At 45.8% G+C, this 10,624-nt stretch overlaps 1 protein-coding gene across 2 annotated transcripts in view; it reads left to right on the top strand.

The window, feature by feature from the left end:
• The first annotated feature begins 3,025 nt into the window (after nt 1-3,025).
• Nucleotides 3,026-10,624, top strand: part of BICRAL (BRD4 interacting chromatin remodeling complex associated protein like) — a 70,795-nt gene continuing 63,196 nt past the window's right edge. The window contains exon 1 of one of the 2 annotated variants that reach the window (XM_032409812.1): nt 3,026-3,082. The gene's annotated coding sequence lies outside the window, so the exon portion shown is untranslated. The remainder of the gene's footprint in view (nt 3,083-10,624) is intronic. The other variant, XM_032409810.1, reaches the window with a different exon arrangement.

Below are 10,624 nucleotides of genomic sequence, written 5' to 3'. Positions count from 1 at the left end.
TGAGAATGGCCCACCAACCAAGGGGAACATATGAAGGGAAAAGACAAAAAACATATATTTCAACTTGTGTTATGTGAACACTGGGCCTGTTTATTTGGACGCCCAAACACATGCTAGCACATTTCAATTTTAATTTAATTACTTCTTTTTTTTTTTCTGTGTCCACTTGCCCTTCTTTTTTTCTAAGTCACACACGTAGATGGGAATCACAGGAATGACCACTTCAATTGTACATAATTAAATTACAGGCAATACTATTAAAGTTATTTGTGTACAATCAAGCCATTTTAAGAAGTGTCCTCTTAAAAAGTTTCCTGATTTCACATTCAGATACCAAAATCCTGTTTACATAAACCATAATTTTAAATTTTATGTACAAAGGCATATCCCTTATTTAAAAATGTTAAGTTTTTTTTAATCACATGGGAAAAAATAAAGAAGCTTTTGTTTTGCTATATTAGTCAGTGATGCCAATTTTGGTGGTGTCTGGTGAATCTGAGATTCTCCCCACTGCTGTCCCAGGATTTTGCAACACCTCCCAAAATTTAAAATTAGATTTGACGGCTGGCATTCTCAAAGTAGGTCGTCACAAATTAGACAATTGTCCCGTCTGCCTATGCCACAGTACTGAATTCCGTTTATATTAAAAGAGGGAGGACTGCTTGTTCCCAAGAGCCTTTTCAGGCCTTGAAGAGGGTAGTTTTAGCATCAACCTCACTTGGGCTCCCTCACCAGCCCGTATTAGACTGATGACCTCAGGCAAATTACTGAAACCACTGGGAGTCTCAGCTACAAAATCAGATTGATTAAACCTTATTCTACAGGTTTGTGGGAAGGTTCATCCAATGATGTATATAAAGCATCTAGGTGGTTAATAGGCATTCAGGAAATGTCAGTGCTCTTATATGTGGACATTCTTTTAAAAATCCTGCAATGCCCTATACATAAGTATATAAATTCAGTTTTGTTTGGTGATCTGTTGAAGTGAAATTTGTGTGTCTTTGGGGTTTCGGGCAACTTGGGAGACTAGCTTTCTGAAATCCATTAATATTTCATTGGACCTGTGGGGTCACAGCTGTGTAACTTGCTTGGTGGGTCCTAATTGCAATGAATAATCCATGAACTCTTTTGAAATGTAATTCTTCGAAATGGGTATTATAATTAAATTCCAGCCAATCCAAGAGCACTTTAAAACGTGTTTAAAAATTTCCCAAGCCAATTAGAAAACTGGTTGGTCCAACTGTCAAGTGTAGAGAAATATGCTAATTTATGCAAAGACTACTGTTCCAGGAAGGCCTTGGCTGAATGTGAAGCACATTTACTGAGGAAACACCTCGATGATACTATGTGATACTAAATCACTGAATATATTTTTAAGGCATGTCCAAATACAAAGCATACATTGTGAAATGACAGAGCCGCAGTTACTAGAGCAAGATATGGTTTGTTTTTTAAAAAGATTTTCTATCTTGACTATGACAACATTGTATGCCAACCTTGACATATTTATCTTGTGCAATACAGTGTAGTTACAGTATCCTTATAAAAGCAAGCAAGGTGTACTACTATTGTGTTTTTTAATTCTAAGGGAATATAGAAACTAAACAATTTCACTTAAATAATTTAAATCTAAGGATAATTTGATTTAAAACTCACCAAATATCTGGGGGACATGGGTCTGAACATTCTGTTTATCAGCAGGACCCCCACTGCTGTATGTATTACAAACTAATTTAAAATAGTATTTGAACATTTCTGGAGCTTACATATGTAGTTTTTTAAAAATCTGAGTCACATTCTTATACAATTCATCTTTTACCTGCCCTTGGTGTTTATTTAAAAGATAACAAGACCCCCCACTATATTTTCTTGGACATTTACAGTAAAAGTAAATACAATTAACCTAGACACAAAGTACCCCCTCCCAATCCACACTATCATAATTAACATTTACATAAACGCTCTGAGGGCTAGATGGTTTATGGAGACGTCTCAACAAATTGAGATTTGAGATTAAAAAACGGGTGGTAATTATAAACTTGCACCAAAGAGTGTTAAAAGATTGGGTAGCTCCCTTTTTAAGAATGGGGATCACATAATGAAAATTTCACAAATTTGGAATATTGCTGGTGATAAAGGATGTCTACGTAAAGAGAAGGCAGAGAAGGCAATAGGAATTGGATGTTTCGAGTGACTTAATCAGCTCCTCACCTTCATCTTGGCCGCTAAAGTTGTGTTGTGTTTTGTTTTGTTTTGTTTTGTTTTTAATGCTGACTTACAGATTTCACAGATAAGGTTTCCCGGCATTCTGGAATGGAAAGAGAGGGTGTTGCAAAGGAAAGCCTAGTACATTTAAAAGTTAGAATGAATCAGTTATTTGCCAAATAACTAAGCGAAAGTGTTGTTTTACTTTTTTAAAAAGCATATGCAAAAAAGGTATTTACTGATTCTAATCAGAGTTCTAAACAAATACTGTGTTTTTTGTTTTTAACCCCCGGCGCCCCCATCCCCGGTCGAGCTAAAACTGGGGAGAGAGAGAGAGAAAAAAAGAGAGAGAGAGAGAGAGAGAGTGTGTGTGTGTGTGTGTGTGTGTGTGTGTGTGCCGGGCGCCTGCAGAGAATAGCACGCATCTTGTAGATCTTAAAAAAAAAAAAAAAAGCCAAATAAACCTGTTTCTTGAATAAACCAATACATTTCTGAAGTTAAAAAGAATCCCAAAGGAAACAGGAATTGACAGCTTGGGAGCTTGATTTTTGAAAAAAAAAAAATTTTTTTTTAATTAAAAAAAATCCTAATCTCCACATTTTTTGCTAGGCGAGCACCGAAGTTTGGAGGTAGACGAGCAGGCGAGCGGTTTGCCCGGGCGCAGAGCATGAAGGCCGGGCGGGCGCGGGGAGCGGGCGCCCGCCGCCCGGCGCGGGGGTGAGCGAGAGAGAGAGCGGAGCGCGTGTGGCCGGCGCCGCTCGGCCGGGAGCTCCCGCGCCCGCGCCCCGCGCCCCGCGCCCGCCGCCGCCGCCGCCGCCGCCGCCCCTGGTGCGATGGCGCAGAAACCCCGTTGACAAGGCACTGCTTTTTCATGACGGTGAGTTTCCCTTTGAGTGTATTATAATTTTGTGATAAAAATTTCAAGGAGAAAAAAAAACACACACAACCTCCTTCCTCTGCCTCTTTCCTTCGGGGAGGGGAAAAGCGAGGGAGGGGGGGCTGGAGATCTATCTCCAGACAGACAGAAAAGAAAGAGGAGCAAATTAAACACCGAGTTGCCAAAACCAGGATATTAGGTTTCAGCCCAGAGAGCTATTGGCTAAGGCTGTGTTTTTTTTGGGGGGGGTGGGTTTGTGGGTGGGTGATGGTGGTGGTGGGTGGATGTTTAATGGACACGGAGAAAAGGGGAATCGAGTGTTTATGCCTTTCCCAGCGCCGCCCGGGCCCCGGGAAGACCAAGTTCAGTGTCTCGGGCGGGGGCGCGGGCAGGGGGCGGCGGGGCCGGGCTGGGGGCGCCTCGGCGGGGTGGGGGCCCCGGCGCCTTTTTTTTTTTTTTTTTTTCCTTTTCCGCGGATGCAAATTTCTGGAGCGGGGAGAGGGAGAGCCTGGGAAGGGGGGTGGCGTGGCGGTTGGTGGTGGGGAGGAGAGGGGAGGGAAGCCTTTTAATGACTCATTGATTGAGCCGGTTTAAAATTAGTTGTGTGCGCGAGTGTGAGTGTGTTTTCCGCCCCCCGGAGCCGCCGGGAGCCGGGAAGGAGGGAGCGGGGCTCGGCGAGGGGAGGACGGCGCGGCGAGGCCGCGAGCAGGGGGCAGGGTAGGGCCAGGAGTGACGGCGGGCGAGGAAGAAAAATAAGCTTTTCCAATCTCCTCCCCTCGGTTTTCCCCCCCTCATTTCTTTTCTCTCGGCAGCTCTTGGGTGTGAATCGCATTTTCTTTCTTCTCGGCAAAATGGACCCCGCGTCTCGGGAGGGGGAGGGGAGAGGGTGGAGAGAGAGGCGGCGGCGGGGACCGGGTTTCTTTTTCATCCTGGCTTCCTCCTTCCCGCCGCTTCTGCGGGCAGCCGCGGCGAGAGCTCGGAGCCGGCCGCCCGTCCCCGCCGGGGCCCGGTCCGGCCCGGTGATCGGCGCGCGCCCGCCGGCGGACTGGCCCTTCCCCGTCGCCTCGCCGCCTGGCTCCCAAGCTCCGCCGAGGACCGCGCGGCCGGGGCCGGAGGAGCCCTCGCGCGGCGCCGACGACCCGCGGCCCAACCAGGAGTCTCTTGCTGGGCCCGCGAGGCCGGGCCGAAGAGACGAGAGGCCGTAGCGGCACTATTTTGGGCGAGAGTTCGCGGGCCCGACGTGGTTCGCGCCCCCCGAGTCGCCCCGAATGCGGGATCTTGGGGGGGGTGCGGCTGGAAGGCACTAAGATGGCGCTGGGCCTGGCCCGTTGCCAGGGCTGGTGGCGCAGTTGCTCCGCGGGCGCCATCTTCCCTGGCGGCGCGGGCGGCGCCCTTCGTGGACGCTTCGCCGGCCGGGGCGCCGGGAGGTCGGGGGCAACGGGGAGCTACGCTTAGGGTGTGGGATTCTGTAAGTGGGGACGGGGCCGTGGCACGCCTGCCGAGCCCCGGGCCGCGTAGCCTCGGTCTTCCCCAGGCCCCCAGACCCAAAAGACGAGGCGGCCGGCTCGGAGCGGGAAGGGGCCGGGGCTGGCGGCGTCTGGCTCCTTAGCATTCGTGTTTGAGGGAAGAAGTGGGCCAGGGGTCGGGCCTTGCAGCGGGTGGGTTCCCCTCTGAACCCGCATCCCCCTCCGGTCAAAATTGGAGGTGAGGGGGCTTCTCGTCATCTCTCCTAGGGCCTAAAACTGGACGGCTTTGTCTTCCCCGACCTGGCTGGGGGCCGGGCATGGAGGCTTTCCCTTCATCCTCTATCAGTTAGTTTTCAAGAGTAGAGTCAAACCAGGTTACAAAAGTGCAAGAAAAAGTCGGGGACAGTGTCTGCCTTATAGTGACAGGGTTCTCCAAAGGCACCCTACCTTAGTTTTCTTTCTTGAGTTGCTTTATTATAAAACAATCCTGGGGAGACATTGATCTAGTCAAACTGTGGAAAGGTTATGGGTTCCAGTGATTTGAAACACCTTGTTGGCTTTCATCTTAATTATTCCAAATGGTAGCAACTTAGAACAGTTGGTTAGAACTCTGATCTGAAAAATTAAACTCGCTTTGAAACTGAGACTTTTTTCCCTTTCCTTTTCTAAAAAAAACCCTCCGCTGTTTTGTGTCTGTTCTTTCTCATGAATATAATAAGGCTTCTCAGTTCCCTGACTCCCTGAAGTGGTTCCTTAAAACCACCCATAGAAGTATTGATCTGTCCTCTTGTAGCTCTGTTTGAGGAGGTGTGTGGGTTTTAACTGTTTTGAATTGTTACTGAAAAGATTATTGGGAGGAGGAAACAAGTTCCTAAAACTGATCTCTCTAGGAGTCCACAGAGATGGAAAGTAAGTAGTTAACTTCTAGTGGATAAAAGTAACATAGTGGCACCAGTAGGTGTGTCCTTGTGCTTATAAACACAATACATATAGTGGCTGTTTTAGACACCCTTAATAAGACCTACCATATATTGAACACTGCTGTATGTATGTGCCTGGTGCATTATTTAACTCCTGTTTATATCAGTCCTGCAGTATTGGAGAAGGAACTAGTGTTCAACCAGATACACAAATTGTTCTAGGTCTTGCCGTTTTAAATGGTAGAATTTGTGTGTTTGTGTGTGTGTGTGTGTGTGTGTGTGTGTGCTTCCTCAAAACATCTAGTGTGTTAGGCAATCTCAGTTTTAAGCTTCTGACTTTCAACTTTCCGATGCCCCAACTCCCAATTTTGAAATTCTGGCCCATCCAGCACCCCCTAAATCTGACTATGTAGGAGTCTCTTATTCCAGAGCTCTCCAGGTGATTCCACTGTGACAGATGTGGAGTTGGAATATCACTGTATTACACTATGCACTGTGCTGCTGGCTCTCTTTTGAATTGGAGTGTGAGACTTGAGGCCCATATCGTTTTGAGTTTCAGCAGTTATTGCTCAGCCTCTCTTTTATTTTTTTCTAGCTGCTGTTTATCAAATTATTGAAACCATTTTCTTACAGAAAGAAGGTTTACCTAGTCTGAGACTAAAATCTCTACATTTGCCAAAGTATATCTCATTCTGCTGAGAAGTTATAAAACATGCAGGCATCTAGGTCTAGCTGGGCCGTCTAGTTTAGTCCAGACAGCTGTGCAACAAAAATAGAATTGAATCTAGGATTGAGATAGAAATTAGGAATAGGGTAGAAAAGATCCTGGGGCGGGGGGGGGGGGGGGGGGGGGGGATCTAGAGGTAAATCCTTGGAAGAAAGGATTTTTTTTTCAGAATTTTCAATTGTGAAGGTACCTTTTGTCTTTTGGGAAGTAAGATGGTGAAATTATTCTAAACATGAGACCCTTTCAGGAACAGCGTATGCATATAGGACACGGAAGGTCAGGAAGAAACATCCAGAGCAGGTGATGAATAGCTGACCTGACCAAAATAAAAGAGAACCAAGTCAGTGATGTAATCTTTTAACTTCTCTGGAGCAAGAACCATATATACTTACTTTGTGCTTCCCTTTCTTTGTTCTCAAATCACTATTGTGTTTAGTAATTGATGGGGGAATGGTTAAAAACTTTGATTTTTGATGCAGATGACAAAATTATATTATCTTTGCATATGTCTACATTTCTCTTTCCTTCCACATTTGAAAAATTTTAAAGGAACCGCTACTGAATACCTGTGTGCAGTCCGTGTCCAGTCTAGATCAGTAGGCAGGTGGAGGTCTAGGCTTTGACTCTCCTGTGTGCTTTTTCTCCCATTGTGTTTCATGATAAATGCCCAAGTAATTATATTCTTTGACTAAAATCCAATGAAGATTGTAAGGAGGGGAAATCTAAACCTGCTTAAACAGGAGGTATAGGTTCTTTATTTTAAAGTAGCTTTTATTGGGGGCGCCTGTTTGGCTCACTCAGTAGAGCATGCGACTCTTGATATTGGGGTTGTGAGTTTAAACCCCTCATTGAGTGTAAAGGTTACTTTTTAAATAAATAAGGAAGGAAGGAAAGTAAGTAAGGAAGGAAAGTAAGTAAGTAAGTAAAAGTAAGTAAGTAAGTAACCTTTGGTGGAATTCAAGACAGGCAAGATCTCTGCCTTCATGGAATTTATAGTATAGTGGGGAAGACAGGAAATAAGTTAAATGCCAATAATCAAGATAATTACAGATTAAGAAAAATTGTAAAGTTAATAAGTTGGTAGATCTAAAAGAGCGTGGTATGGGGAATGGCTGTCTTGGCTAGTGAGAGTCAGGGCGCATCCCTTTGAAGAGGTGATATTTGAGCTGAGGCTTGAAACTTGAGCTTGTGCTAGCCATGTGAGAAGCTGGGGACTGTGCTAGCCTGTGAACAAATGCAAAGACCTGGAAGGCCCAGAAGGGCATGGGTGTTAGAACAGAGAGAGGCAAGAGGAGAATGGAATGAGATGGAAGTTGAGAGATCCTTCGGGGCTTCCTATATGAGGCTGTACCAGGAGTTTGGGGTTTTATTTTATTCAAAATGACAAGCTATTGTAGGGCTTTCGTTAGGGCAGTGATGTTTTTTTTTTTTTTTAAAGATCACTGCTGCTCTGTGGAGCAAGGAAGGAAGCCGAGAGGGAAGGGCTAGTGCAGTGGCCGGCTCAAGATTGATGGTATCTTAGGCAAATACAGTGGTGGGGGGGATGGAGCAAAGTGGATGGGGGGATCCAGATAGGTTATGGAGGTGGAATCAGAAGTATTTACTTAATGGGTTGGCTGTGGAGACAGGGAGGAATCAAGGAAGCCTTCAGGGTTCTAGCCTAAGCCCTGGTGACTGACAGTGCCATTTGCCGGTGGAGAAGACTGGAAGAACAGGTAGGGAGGGGTGGGTAATAAGAGCTCCGTGTGGAACCTGTTGTGTTTTTTAAATACTTGCAAGACATCCAAATGGAATGTCAAGTAGGCAGTGGGTAATTCAGATTGGACTGATCGGAGTGGCCTTAAATGGTGGGAGTCACTAGCAATACAGATGGTATGTCATGGAACTGGTTGAGATCATTTATGATCCTAGAAGCCTTAACCTCAAACCATAAAACACTTCCAGTGGCTCAAGATTGGACAAAAGAGACTGAGAAGGTTTACCCATGAAAGTGAAAGAGTGGATTATTCTTTTCAAGAACGAGGGAATGGTCTCTGCCAAATGCTGCTGAGAACATTGAGGATAGAGAAGTGACCACTAGGATTTGGCAACATGGAGGTGACTGTTTGACAAGTAGTTTCTGTGGCATATGGGGTTGGAAGCCAAATTGGAATGCACGGGGAATGGGATGAGGTGAACGGAGCCCACTTGTTGGGGAAGTTTTGCTGTAAGGTGAGAAGAGCGACAGCACAGCAGTGGCTGGAGAGGGAGGTAGGATCAAAGACATGCTTCTTTTTAAATGATGGGGAATAGAAGAGCGTTTTAAGTAGACTAATGGGAATATCTAATAGGGAGCGGGAGACTAACACCAAAGAGAGGTAAGACTACCAAAGGTGCAGAATTCTGGAGAAGGTGAGAAACTATTCAAAACACAAGAGGGTTTGCCTTTGGTGGGAGCCAGACAACTTGCCGAGTAGCAGGAGAGAAGGCAGAGAATACGGGCACAGTGCAAGGACGTGTATGAATTGGGGTAGAAATCAGGGCTTTACGTTCTGTGTTCTCAGTGAAGTCTCAGGCAAGGCCAGCAGTTAAGGAAGGAGGGGTGGGGATGGTTTGAGGTGAGAAGGACTCCTCGCCTTGGACAGCAGGACTGTGAAGTAAGTCACTGGGAAACGAGGTATGATTGCTGCTCACAGGACTGTCTGGCTGTGAATTCAGACATTCGGGTCAGAATTTGAAACCAGTTGATCCAGTTAGTTGAGTGGTTTTCTGCCAGTGACATCCACCTGTTACAAGGGAAGCCAAGAGCAGGCAGGGGATTGGTTTGACCAGGACTGGAGTCTCCCCCGCCAACCCCGGTGTGACAGAAGAGAGAAGATAGGGACCTGAAGGTGGTTGCAGGGGGCAATTAAAATAAGGAACCTTGGAGTGTTCACTGGGTAGGAAAGCAAGAGAAAGGAATGGGGGTGGGGGCCATGAGGTTAATCATGAAGATCATTCTTGGTTAATAAAAAATGAGTTAATGGGTACAGAATCTCAAGGTGAGCTGATGAAAAATCCTGGAGTCGGCTAGTGGCAGGCCCTGCTCCGCAGTGTGAATGGACAGAAGGCCACCGAGCCGTACGCTTAAAGATGGTACATCGGGTATTTTACCCACAATAAAAATGAGTTAACATCGAAACATTATGTGGCAGGTACAGATGTTATTGGCACGCTGCCTTGGACAATTTGCAGAGTACTGTATTTTCTGTGGAAGAAAGTAGCTTTAAAAATCAAATATCAAATTCCTGGGGCTAGGGAGAGCATCTCCACTTACCACGGTCCCAATCTTGTGTGTGCAGAACAGTCACCTAGAGATTCTGGAATGGGACCAAGAAACCTTATATTTTTTCTTTCCCTGTTCTCTGACTTGTTCTGACCCTTTAGCATAGCATTTAAAACAAGCCAGGCACTCAATAAAGATTTGCTGACTAGTTTGACAACCCAGGTAGAGTAAAATGATAGGAACCAAAGGGAAAGGTTTTTCAGATAGGTTGAGATCTACAGTGCCTTATACATTCTGATCTCTGTGGGTGATGAGAAAGATTACAGGCAAGGTGGAAGAAAATAAGTACTGGGGAAATCATTTTTTAAAAGTTTTTATTTGTTTTGAGAGAGAGCACATGCACATATGCACAAGGGCAAGGGAGGGGGAAAGAATCTCAAGCAGATGAGCGCAGAGCCTGAGCCTGACTTGGGGCTGGATCTCACGACCCTGAGATCATGATCTGAGCCAAAATGGACTGAGCTACCCAGGCGCCCCATGGAAAATAATTTTTTAAAGATTCAAACAATACCAAGTGGAAGTGTGTAGCACTCCCCTCAACCTCCCTGTCTGCATTCTTGCCTCTGAGTGAGGTCATGGACCTTTTCATAAGGTCCTCTGTTCCCCAACTTGCCTATGGAGTAACAGTAATATGAAATTAGAGAAAAGGAGAACAGGGTAGATGATAGGATTCAAAATAGATGTCTGTGGTCTTTACTGAGAAGATAGCAAGGTCATCTGTCAGGGGCAGAGGCAAAAGGCTTTGAGTTTAAGGAGAGGGGAGTAAATTTGTGGAGTGTATCAGATGTGGGGGAAAATGGACAAAAGAAATGGTACTTGGCTGTCATGAGGCAACGTGAATTAAGTAACGTACCAGATCCATCTGCAGGGCATGGTTCTGTGGTCCGTAATGTTCTAGAGTAGAAGTGGAAAATACAGTAAGTGAGGGGGCTGGCAGAAAAGGAGGGGTTGTTAAATGAGTGTGGGGAAGTGGCAGTGCTGACAGTAAAGGAATGGGATGTGGACTTTAAAGGAAGGCCCTACAATGGAAACCTTGTATATGGTACCTCACTTCGTGGGCGTAGGAGCCCAGGCTGTGGCTCTGCTGGGGATGGCTTGCCCATTTGTAGTGCAGTTCAGGAGAGC

Source organism: Phoca vitulina, unplaced genomic scaffold (genome assembly GCF_004348235.1).
Source record: "Phoca vitulina isolate PV1807 unplaced genomic scaffold, GSC_HSeal_1.0 scaffold11, whole genome shotgun sequence".
NCBI classification, from domain to species: Eukaryota; Metazoa; Chordata; class Mammalia; order Carnivora; family Phocidae; genus Phoca; species Phoca vitulina.
Note: the sequence above shows the minus strand (reverse complement) of the source record. Positions and strands in the feature narration are given on the sequence as shown.